General features: G+C 40.0%; 1 non-coding gene across 1 annotated transcript; it reads right to left on the minus strand.

Annotated features, from left to right (window-relative positions):
• Nucleotides 1-3,425: 3,425 nt before the first annotated feature.
• Nucleotides 3,426-3,544, minus strand: LOC138358737 (5S ribosomal RNA). The gene has a single exon (XR_011225554.1). It is a non-coding gene; the product is annotated as a 5S ribosomal RNA (ribosomal RNA).
• Nucleotides 3,545-13,288: the final 9,744 nt, after the last annotated feature.

Below are 13,288 nucleotides of genomic sequence, written 5' to 3' on the forward strand. Positions count from 1 at the left end.
TCGACTACACATAAGGGGCATAACTGGCCGAACCATCACAGTGTTCAAGAGAGAACTGGATAAGCACCTCCAAAAGATACCTGATCAACCAGGCTGTGACTCATACGTCAGGCTGCGAGCAGCCGCGTCCAACAGCCTGGTTGATCAGTCCGGCAACCAGGAGGCCTGGTCGACGACCGGGCCGCGGGGACGCTAAGCCTCGGAAGCACCTCAAGGTAACCTCAAGGTTATAAACTGGTATCACATAAGCAACCTTCCATAACTCTGGCACTCTGCCTGACTATTCATTTATTATATATGGTAGACAGTGGTTCGGAAAGATCCTCTTTGCATTATTTAAGCACCCTGGCAAACACTTCATCTGGCCATGGGGATTTGTTTGGTTTGAGTTTTACTATTTGTTTAATTACATCCTCCCTGGTAACTGCTAAACTAGTCAACCAGTCCTCGTCCCCACCCACATAGACTTGTTCGGCTGAAAGCATATTGTTAAGTTCCTCTTTAGTAAATACAGATATAAAATATTTATTAAAAATACTACTCATCACTTCATCACTATCTGTTATTTGACCTGTGTCAGTTTTTAATGGACCTATCCTTTCCCTAATCTTTTTCCGGTATAACTGGAAAAACCCTTTAGGATTTGTCTTCGCTTGCTCTGCTATGAGAACTTCATAGTTTCTTTTTGCTTTCCATATCTCTTTTTTAGTATTTCTAACCAGTTGTATGAATTCCTGTTCTAAACTGACTTCCCCATTCTTAATCCTCTTGTACCACGCTCTCTTTTTACCTTTAAGGTTCTTCAGATCCTTTGTTATCCACTTTGGATCATTAGTATTCGATCTATTCAATTTATATGGTATACTACATTCCTGGGCTTTGCTTAAAATATTTTTAAATAGGTTATATTTGGAATCCACATCGAAAACCCCTTTTACGTCACCTATCGCTGGGTTCGTGTCTAGCTCCAATACCGGCCCACACCCCATACCCATGACTTTCGAATCTATTTGACCCAAAAAATTTCTTAGCTATTGACATCAGCTTTTTGAAAATCAGGCACTTTAACAGAATTTTCTCCAACAGATCTATTCCATTCAATGCTAAATCTGCTTTCTTTATTATCACTTTTCCCTACCACACTCCCTATTTCGATGTCCTTAATTTGTGTTTCCCTGTTAGTTAACACTAAATCTAAAATATTATTTCCCTGCGTTGGTTCCTTAATGTGTTGCGTAAGAAAGCAATCATCAATTACTTCTAGAAAATCTTCTGCTTCATTATTCCCTAGTTTGCTTGACCAGTTTATTCCATTAAAATTAATGTCACCCATGACATAAATACTGTTAGATCTAGATGCTCTAGATATTTCATCCCATAGATGCTTTGTATCCATTCTGTCTAAATTTGGTGGCCTATATATAACTCCTATTATAATATTATTTGCCTTTTCTTTTAATTCTCTCCAAACAGTTTCTGTATGTGGGTCAATTTTGATTCCCTCTTTGAGACTTCATTTCAAATTGTCCCTAACATATATGGCTACTCCCCCTCCTCGTCTAATATATCTATCCGTGTGAAATAGTTTAAATCTATTTATTTGATATTTAGCTAATAGCTCTCTATTTTCTACATTCATCCACGTTTCGGTAAGTGCAATAATATCTATGTTTTTCTGTGCAGACAATAGCATTTAAATCGTTTATTTTATTTCTTAGACTTCTAGTGTTAGTGTAATATACCCTAAGTGAATTGTTATTTTTGGGCCCTTCTCTTTCCCTGATCATTTTGCCAATTCATTTCTCCCACAAACACATACTTTTATTACCTCCTTCCTCCAAATCAATTCCCATACCACTATCTACTAACAGTTTAAACCCAAACAAACGCCTCTAACCACTGGTTCCAACGAGTTCGCAACAGCAACAACCCCCAGCCCTCGATAGATGCACCCCATCACGAGCATACATTTCATTTCTTCCATAGAAGCGTTCCCAGTTGTCTATGAAAGATATTGCATTTGATTTGCAATATCTTTCCAGCCGGCAATTGACACCAAGTGCCCTGGTCATCCATTCATTTCCCACTCCCTTTCTTGGAAGAATGCCACATATGATCGGGATTCCTCCCTTGCTCCTAATTAATTCAATGGCTGTCCTAAATCTCTGTATTAGTTCCTCACTCCTAACTCGCCCAACATCATTACCCCCTGCACTAATACAAATAATGGGTTTGTTCCCATTTCCCGTCATAATATCATTCATGTTTTCAACAATATCACCAATTCCAGCTCCCGGATAGCAAACCCTTAATCTGTTCCCCCTATCTCTGGCACAAAACGTTCTGTCTAAATACCTCTAATCGAGGGAGACAACGTGAGCAGGGACAACTGGCCAAGCCAGTGATCAGGAACTGCATATTTGGGAGTGAGCACGGAGACGACTCGTATCTTCACACCGCCTAGGGACCTGTAACTCGACCGGAACGCTGAGGAATGATGTGAGGGACTGAGGACCACGACTACCATCGGAGTCCAGGCGTCTGAGGGCAGGATATGTTTGAGGTAGATCATTATTCCCTCCCATTGTCCCTTGATAATTAGGCAAGATAGGCCTAGAAGTATATATAGGTTGTTACTAGAATGTCTATTGATTCTTAGGATTAGATTAGGCTGTAGGGCATCTTGCATATGTCATCTTCTACCTGGTGAAGACAGCGAGTGGTGGAGCCGAGAGGATTATGGGTCTTCGCTGACGGAGCCGGCCCCCATAAGGGCAAATATCCCCTTAAATTCGTTCAGCTGACTCGGGTTGCCGGAGGCCACCAAAGAAGCGCCACTGTCATCTGATTTATATATTATTACACGTATTCTTCTATCATGTTTATGTAGTTTTCTCTTCAGTAAACTTTATTTACTTTTATTATCGCTTTTATATGTCTCCTCATCTCACTGAATATTGTGAACAAGTGATATTATATTGCACCACACTAGTACTGATATTAATCAGAAAAGTGACACTAGGTGGTAACACTGTATGAAATTTGAAATGAAAGCGTTGCCGGGACGCAGAGAAGATTACCCAGCTGGCGACCGAAATAAATGTTGAGAACTGAGGTAACGACCGGAGGTCCGGCAAAACTTTGCACGTGTAGCTGGGCAAGCCCGGTGGGGGTTATCTTGAGATGATTTCGGGGCTTTAGTGTCCCCGCGGCCAGGTCCTCGACCAGGCCTCCACCCCCAGGAAGCAGCCCGTGACAGCTGACTAACACCCAGGTACCTATTTTACTGTTAGGTAACAGGGGCATAGGGTGAAAGAAACTCTGCCCATCGTTTCTCGCCGGCGCCTGGGATCGAACCCAGGACCACAGGATCACAAGTACAGCGTGCTGTCCGCTCGGCCGACCGGCTCCCCCCTTAACATTATTGCCAACAGCATTTGGTGTTCCCAGGCGGTCACCCATCCAAGTACTAACCAAACCCAACGTTGCTTAACTTCGCTGATCGGACGAGAAGCGGTGTTCTCAACGTGGTATGGCCGTTGGCGCTCTCTCTCTCTGGGGTGTTGCACATTGCAGGATCGAGCTCAAGCAGTTTTTTTTTTCTACCAGAGATGTGGCCACACATTTACAATGCTAACCAGCATTGTGTCTTTTACATAGTGTCATTAATGTACATTCACAAAGGTGAAATGTAATTCTGATCAGCCTCCATATATACTTTATACCCATACATATACATACACACACACACATATACATACATATATACACACACATGCATTCACATACATTTGTCTCATTTACTCTGACAGGGTGAGATAGCTGATAAAGAAACTAGTGTGCAATTAAGCACTTTAAGCGTAGACCAGTAGGAGAAAATTCTGTTAAAGTGCCAGATTTTCGAAAAGCTGATTTTAATAGCCTAAGAAATTTTTTGGGTCAAATTGATTGGAAAGTCTTGGGTATGGGGTGTGGGCCGGTCTTGGAGCGAGACATGAACCCAGCGATAGGTGACTTAAATGGGGATTTCGATGTGGATTCAATATGTAACTTATTTAAGAATATTCTAAACAAAGCACAGGAACGTAGTATACCATACAAATTGAATAGATCGAATACTAATGACCCAAAGTGGATAACAAAGAATTTGAAGAACCTTATAGGTAAAAAGAGAGCTTGGTACAAAAGGATTAAAAATGGGGAGGTCACTTTAGAACAGGAATTCGTACAACTGGTTAGAAATGTTAAAAAAGAGATAAGGAAAGCAAAAAGAAACTATGAAGTTCGCATAGCAGGGCAAGCAAAGACAAATCCTAAAGGGTTTTTTCAGTTATATCGTACTAAGACTAGGGAAAGGATAGGTCCATTAAAAACTGAGACAGGTCAAATAACAGACAGTGATGAAGAGATGAGTAGTATTTTTAATAAATATTTTGTATCTGTATTTACTAAAGAGGAACTTAACAATATGCCTTCAGCCGAACAAGTCTATGTGGGTGGGGACGAGGACAGGTTGACGAGTTTAGCAGTTACCAGGGAGGATGTTCTTAAACAAATAGTAAAACTCAAACCAAACAAATCCCCAGGGCCGGATGAAGTGTTTGTCAGGGTGCTTAAAGAATGCAAAGAGGAGCTTTGTGACCCACTGTCAACCATATTTAATAAATCAATAGAGTCAGGCAGAGTGCCAGAGTTTTGGAAAGTTGCTAATGTGATACCAGTTTTTAAGAAAGGAGATAGATCACTTGCGTCTAACTATCGACCAATTAGCCTAACGTCTATTGTGGGAAAGTTACTCGAATCTATAATAGCAAATAAAATTCGTCTTCATCTTGAAAAACATAAATTAATAATTGAGTCGCAACATGGTTTTATAAATGGCCGTTCATGTTTAACAAATTTGTTATCTTTTTATTCTAGCATTGTTGAGGCAGTTGATAGTGGTAAGGATTGCGATGTTGTATACCTTGACTTTAGCAAAGCTTTTGATACAGTGCCACATGAAAGACTGATTAAAAAGATAGAGTCTCATGGTATTGGGGGTGCTATATTAAGCTGGATTAGGGCATGGCTATACCAAAGGAAACAGAGAGTTAGTATAAATGGAATCAAGTCAGAGTGGGAAAATGTTGTAAGTGGAGTGCCTCAAGGCTCTGTCCTGGGACCTCTGTTGTTTATAATATATATAAATGATTTAGATTCAGGTTTGAGTAGCAACATTTGCAAATTCGCCGATGATACGAAAATCGGTAGGGAAATTAATTCGGAGGAGGACTCACTATCACTTCAAGTTGATCTAGATAGGGTTTTGAAATGGTCAAAGGATTGGCAGATGCAGTTTAATGCTGATAAATGTAAAGTTCTGAGGTTAGGTAATGATGATAGAGTTACAAGATACGAGCTAGATGGTGTTGTGATTGCGAAGTCAGATTGCGAAAGGGATCTAGGAGTTATGATTAGTAAGAATTTAAAACAAAAGGATCAATGCATAAATGTTCGTAATAAGGCAAATCGGACACTTGGATTTATTAATCGCAGCGTTAGTAACAAGACACCTGGTGTGGTTCTCAAGCTATATCTTGCTCTAGTTAGGCCCCATTTAGATTATGCAGTTCAGTTTTGGTCGCCATATTATAGAATGGATATAAATTCACTTGAACGTGTCCAGCGTAGGATGACTAAGTTAATTCCCCAAATTAGAAATCTTTCATATGAAGAAAGATTAACAAAGCTTAAGTTGCATTCACTGGAAAGGCGAAGAGTTAGGGGTGACATGATAGAGGTTTACAAGTGGATGAATGGACATAACCGGGGGGATATTAATAGGGTATTAAAAGTATCAACACAGGACAGAACACGAAACAATGGGTATAAATTGGATAAGTTTAGATTTAGGAAAGACTTGGGTAAATACTGGTTCAGTAACAGGGTTGTTGATTTGTGGAACCAATTGCCGCGTAACGTGGTGGAGGTGGGGTCCCTCGATTGTTTCAAGCACGGGTTGGACAAGTATATGAGTGGGATTGGGTGGTTATAAATAGGAGCTGCCTCGTATGGGCCAATAGGCCTTCTGCAGTTACCTTTGTTCTTATGTTCTTATGTACTTAATCACTGAAGGTGATGAAGGTGCTTTAACAAGCTCAGGTTATATAGTTACATCATATATATACATTGTATAATTGGTATATTACATGGTCAATCTTGGATACAAGTCCAATATATCATCAAGTGCTCCAGTACTCATATAGTAATTACAGAGTTCAGCATACCTTAGCCCAGGAGGGCGAAAGTCAGTCAGTATGGGACATTCTACATAAGAACATAAGAACATAAGAACAAAGGCAACTGCAGAAGGCCTGTTGGCCCATACGCGGCAGCTCCTATTTATAACCACCCAATCCCACTCATATACATGTCCAACCCGCGCTTGAAACAATCGAGGGACCCTACCTCCACAATGTTACGCGGCAATTGGTTCCACAAATCAACAACCCTGTTACTGAACCAGTATTTACCCAAGTCTTTCCTAAATCTAAACTTATCCAATTTATACCCATTGTTTCGTGTTCTGTCTTGTGTTGATACTTTTAATACCCTATTAATATCCCCTTTGTTATGTCCATTCACCCACTTGTAAACCTCTATCATGTCACCCCTAACTCTTCGCCTTTCCAGTGAATGCAACTTAAGCTTTGTTAATCTTTCTTCATATAAAAGATTTCTAATTTGGGGAATTAACTTAGTCATCCTACGCTGGACACGTTCAAGTGAATTTACATCCATTCTATAATATGGCGACCAAAACTGAACTGCATAATCTAAATGGGGACTAACATTGCAAGATATAGATTGAGAACCACACCAGGTGTCTTGTTACTAACGCTGCGATTAATAAATCCAAGTATCCGATTTGCCTTATTACGAACATTTATGCATTGATCCTTTTGTTTTAAATTCTTGCTAATCATAACTCCCAGATCCCTTTCGCAATTCGACTTCGCAATCTCAACACATAAGAACATAAGAACATAAGAACAAAGGTAACTGCAGAAGGCCTATTGGCCCATACGAGGCAGCTCCTATTCTATAACCACCCAATCCCACTCATATACTTGTCCAACCCGTGCTTGAAACAATCGAGGGACCCCACCTCCACAATGTTACGCGGCAATTGGTTCCACAAATCAACAACCCTGTTACTGAACCAGTATTTACCCAAGTCTTTCCTAAATCTAAACTTATCCAATTTATATCCATTGTTTCGTGTTCTGTCCTGTGTTGATACTTTTAATACCCTATTAATATCCCCCCGGTTATGTCCATTCATCCACTTGTAAACCTCTATCATGTCACCCCTAACTCTTCGCCTTTCCAGTGAATGCAACTTAAGCTTTGTTAATCTTTCTTCATATGAAAGATTTCTAATTTGGGGAATTAACTTAGTCATCCTACGCTGGACACGTTCAAGTGAATTTATATCCATTCTATAATATGGCGACCAAAACTGAACTGCATAATCTAAATGGGGCCTAACTAGAGCAAGATATAGCTTGAGAACCACACCAGGTGTCTTGTTACTAACGCTGCGATTAATAAATCCAAGTGTCCGATTTGCCTTATTACGAACATTTATGCATTGATCCTTTTGTTTTAAATTCTTACTAATCATAACTCCCAGATCCCTTTCGCAATCCGACTTCGCAATCACAACACCATCTAGCTCGTATCTTGTAACCCTATCATCATTACCTAGCCTCAGAACTTTACATTTATCAGCATTAAACTGCATCTGCCAATCCTTCGACCATTTCAAAACCCTATCTAGATCAACTTGAAGTGATAGTGAGTCCTCCTCCGAATTAATTTCCCTACCGATTTTCGTATCATCGGCAAATTTGCAAATGTTGCTACTCAAACCTGAATCTAAATCATTTATATATATTATAAAGAACAGAGGTCCCAGGACAGAGCCCTGAGGCACCCCACTTACAACATTTTCCCACTCTGACTTGACTCCATTTATACTAACTCTCTGTTTCCTTTGGTATAGCCATGCCCTAATCCAGCTTAATATAGCACCCCCAATACCATGAGACTCTAACTTTTTAGTCAGTCTTTCATGTGGCACTGTATCAAAAGCTTTGCTAAAGTCAAGGTACACAACATCACAACCCTTACCACTATCAACTGCCTCAGCAATACTAGAATAAAAAGATAACAAATTTGTTAAACATGAACGGCCATTTATAAAACCATGTTGCGACTCAATTATTAGTTTATGTTTTTCAAGATGAAGACGAATTTTATTTGCTATTATAGATTCGAGTAACTTTCCCACAATAGACGTTAGGCTAATTGGTCGATAGTTAGACGCAAGTGATCTATCTCCTTTCTTAAAAACTGGTATCACATTAGCAACTTTCCAAAACTCTGGCACTCTGCCTGAGTCTATTGATTTATTAAATATGGTTGACAGTGGGTCACAAAGCTCCTCTTTGCATTCTTTAAGCACCCTGGCAAACACTTTATCCGGCCCTGGGGATTTGTTTGGTTTGAATATTACTATTTGTTTAAGAACATCCTCCCTGGTAACTGTTAAACTCGTCAACCTGTCCTCGTCCCCACCCACATAGACTTGTTCGGCTGAAGGCATATTGTTAAGTTCCTCATTAGTAAATACAGATACAAAATATTTATTAAAAATACTACTCATCTCTTCATCACTATCTGTTATTTGACCTGTCTCAGTTTTTAATGGACCTATCCTTTCCCTAGTCTTAGTACGATATAACTGGAAAAACCCTTTAGGATTTGTCTTTGCTTGCCCTGCTATGCGAACTTCATAGTTTCTTTTTGCTTTCCTTATCTCTTTTTTAACATTTCTAACCAGTTGTACGTATTCCTGTTCTAAAGTGACCTCCCCATTTTTAATCCTTTTGTACCAAGCTCTCTTTTTACCTATAAGGTTCTTCAAATTCTTTGTTATCCACTTTGGGTCATTGGTATTCGATCTATTCAATTTGTATGGTATACTACGTTCCTGTGCTTTGTTTAGAATATTCTTAAATATGTTATATATTGAATCCACATCGAAATCCCCATTTACGTCACCTATCGCTGGGTTCATGTCTCGCTCCAAGACCGTCCCCCACCCCATACCCAAGACTTTCCAATCAATTTGACCCAAAAAAATTCTAAGGCTATTAAAATCAGCTTTTCGAAAATCTGGCACTTTAACAGAATTTTCTCCTACAGGTCTATTCCATTCTATGCTAAATCTGATTTCTTTGTGATCACTGTTCCCTAGCTCACTCCCTATTTCGATGTCATTAATTTGTGTTTCCCTGTTAGTTAACACTAAATCTAAAATATTATTTTCCCGTGTTGGTTCCTTAATGTGTTGCGTAAGAAAGCAATCGTCAATTAATTCTAGAAAATCTTCTGCTTCACTATTCCCTGTTTTGTTCAACCAGTTTATTCCACTAAAATTAAAGTCACCCATGACGTAAATACTGTTAGATCTAGATGCCCTAGATATTTCATCCCGTAGATGCTTTGCTTCCATTCTGTCTAAATTTGGTGGCCTATATATAACTCCTATTATAATATTATTTGCTTTTTCGTATAATTCTATCCAAATAGTTTCTGTGTGTGGCTCAGTTTTGATTCCCTCTTTGAGACTACATTTCAAATTGTCCCTAACATATATGGCTACTCCCCCTCCTCGTCTAATATATCTATCTGTGTGAAATAGTTTAAATCCATTTATTTGATATTCAGCTAATAGTTCTCTATTTTCTACATTCATCCACGTTTCGGTAAGTGCAATAATATCTATTTTTTCTGTGCAGACAAGAGCATTTAATTCGTTAATTTTATTTCTTAGACTTCTACTGTTAGTGTAATATACCTTAAGTGAATTGCTATTTTGAGGCCCTTCTCTTTCCCTGATCATTTTGCCAATTCCTTTCTCCCACAAACACGTACTTTTACTATCTCCTTCCTCCAAATCAATTCCCATACCTCTATCAGCTAACAGTTTAAACCCAAACAAACACTTCTAACCACTTCTTCCAACGAGTTCGCAACAGCAACAGCCCCAGCTCTCGATAGATGCACCCCATCACGAGCATACATTCCATTTCTTCCATAGAAGTGTTCCCAGTTGTCTATGAAAGATATTGCATTTGATTTGCAATATCTTTCCAGCCGGCAATTGACACCAAGTGCCCTCGATATCCATACATTTCCTACTCCCTTTCTTGGAAGAATGCCACATATGATCGGGATTCCTCCCTTGCTCCTAACTAATTCAATGGCTGTCCTGAATCTCTGTATTACAATATAATGTTCAAGAGAGTGCATGTTTTCTCTTTCACAAAGTTGACACATTGTGTACTCGACATTTTGGATTTGAGAAAGCTGTCAGATATGTCTATATCCCAGGCGTATTCTGGCCACTATATCATCACATTGCCGGGTTCTTGTTCTATTAGTCCCATATGTGAATGTCTCCTCACGATATCTATCATAATATTTAATGCTACAACTTTCAGGTCTTTGTGAATCTGTTAGGTAGGTGAGATCTTCACTAGATATTTGTTTAAGTATTCTCTTTGTCACTGCTAATGAAACACCCATATCAATTTCTACCACAGGTTTTCTGCAGGCTGTCTTTGCAAGCATATCAAGAGTGTCATGCCTTGAAATGCCAACATGTGATGGTATCCATAGGAATTTAACCTCAAATCTGTTTTCTTTAGCAGCTAAAACATTCATTCGAATATCACTGACTATTTTCTGGGTGTCACTACTATGTGCGTTCAATGCCAGGAGTGCACTCTGCGAGTCACAGTATATCAGTCCACTGCCTTTGTCTTTTAAAAATTCAGTGGGAAGGCATATGCCTGCAAGTTCGGTTTGAGTTGTACTTGCCCAGTCATTGACGCGCTTCATTGCTGTATGTACGAGAGAAGATTGTTGAAATATGTTACATGCACATCCGGTACATCGTCCACCTTCTTCTACAGAGCCTTCGGTATAGCACTGATACACATCGTTACCCATACTCTGAGTACTTTCAGTGATGCTTTTCAGTGTTAACTGTTTTAATAATGTAGTGTGCACACTATCTTTCTTGGGCGCATTTACAAAATCAACTGATAGATCCCAGTTATCCCATGGAGTAATTGGCTCATTAATCATTAGTTGAGTTGGGTACATATTTAATATTTTGATGGAGTTAGCTACCTTGTAGAACCAATATACATACTCAGATTCCGTTCTTCTTCTATAAACCTCAGGTGAGTGCAGCATATTAGAAAGTTTAGCTTGAAACTTCATGTGTTGTCTAAATCTACGCAATGCCTTCACGCCGAAAACTGTGCTAATAGACAAAATTCTCTCACTTATGGTAGGCAATTTTAACTCTGCTCTCATATTAACTATTTTCGTGGACTTTGGAGCCCCAAGGATGAGACGCAGAGCTTCATTTTGCAAGGTTTCAAGAGATTTCAGCTCTTTGTCAGTATCAAGCAGTGTGTGCTGGGCTTTCTCCTCTCTCCCTTAGCTCCATAGTCAAGTAGTGGCGGGGACCGGACTTCAGGCATGACTTGGAGAGCTCCCTGGGTGTGGTCAACGGTACCTCAGTAGAGGGGGTGAAGACCCGCAGCGTGGGGGGTTATAGGATCATTAACAACGGTACCCCAGTAGAGGGGGTGAAGACCCGCAGCGTGGGGGGTTATAGGATCATTAACAACGGTACCTCAGTAGAGGTGGTGAAGACCAGCAGCGTGGGGGGTTATAGGATCATTAACAACGGTACCCCAGTAGAGGGGGTGAAGACCCGCAGCGTGGGGGGTTATAGGATCATTAACAACGGTACCTCAGTAGAGGTGGTGAAGACCCGCAGCGTGGGGGGTTATAGGATCATTAACAACGGTACCCCAGTAGAGGGGGTGAACACCCGCAGCGTGGGGGGTTATAGGATCATTAACAACGGTACCCTAGTAGAGGGGGTGAGGATCCGCAGCGGGGGGGGGGGGGGGGGTTATAGGATCATTAACATACACCTCCGTTGTTTAAGTGTAAATCCCATCACACAAGGCTAAGGTGAGCGACGCGTGACAGTAACAGCATTAAACTCTCTGGGATAACTGGTAACATCAGTAAATTCTCTGGAAAAGCTTGAAAAAACAGAAAACTCTCTGGGAAAGTTTGTGACAACACTAAACTGTCTGGTAAAATTGGAAAAAACATTAAATTCTCTTGGAAAGCTGCTATCAACATTCAACTCTCTGGAAAAAGCTGGTAACAACATTAAACTCTCTACGAAACCTAGTAACAACTGTACACATTTGGATAGCTGGTAACAACATTAAACTCTCTGGGAAAGCTAGTAACAAAATCAAATTATCTGGGAAAGTTGTTAACAACAATTAACTCTCTGTGAAAACTGGTAACAATATTAAACTCTCTGGGAATGCTAGTAAAAACATTAAACTCTATAAGAAAGTTGGGAACAACAGTAAATGGTCTGGGAAAGCTAGTAACAACCGCTGGTTGGAAGCTGGTGTTTTGGATATCTCCTGCTTAGGCAGTAGATCCTGCCTCTTTCCAGTACCGCCTATTCACCAATGTATCTGCATGCTCCTACATAAAGAATAAGCATCAATAACCACAATAATACATTCTCAGACGCCTCAGTGTCTAGATAGACACCACCCCCCTTTACCCTTTAGTACCCAAGACACCTGCTGTCTGGGCAGAGGCCAAGACACCGGTCGACAAGACGCCAACTGCTTGTCTTACTGCCGGCTGATGGTTTCCCACAAGATTCGTGCTATCTATGCCTTTCTGGCCCATATATATATATATATATATATATATATATATATATATATATATATATATATATATATATATATATATATATATATATATATATATATATATATGAGGCACAACTCTCCTAAACACGAGAGTGAAGTATACAACTTTAGAACACTTTCCCACCAAGAGACTCGAACCCTAGCCAGCACAGAAGCCTTCCAGCAACTGGCATAACAGGTACGCCTTAACCCACTCCACCACCTGCTCAGACACTTAAAGAGATGGTAATTTCGGAGTATTTATACACTCAAAAGTGTCTGAGCAGGTGGTGGAGTGGGTTAAGGCGTACCTGTTATGCCAGTTGCTGGAAGGCTTCTGTGCTGGCTAGGGTTCGAGTCTCCTGGTGGGAAAGTGTTCTAAAGTTATATATATATATATATATATATATATATATATA

The sequence above is a fragment of the Procambarus clarkii genome, chromosome 85, assembly GCF_040958095.1.
Source record: "Procambarus clarkii isolate CNS0578487 chromosome 85, FALCON_Pclarkii_2.0, whole genome shotgun sequence".
Lineage (NCBI taxonomy): Eukaryota > Metazoa > Arthropoda > Malacostraca > Decapoda > Cambaridae > Procambarus > Procambarus clarkii.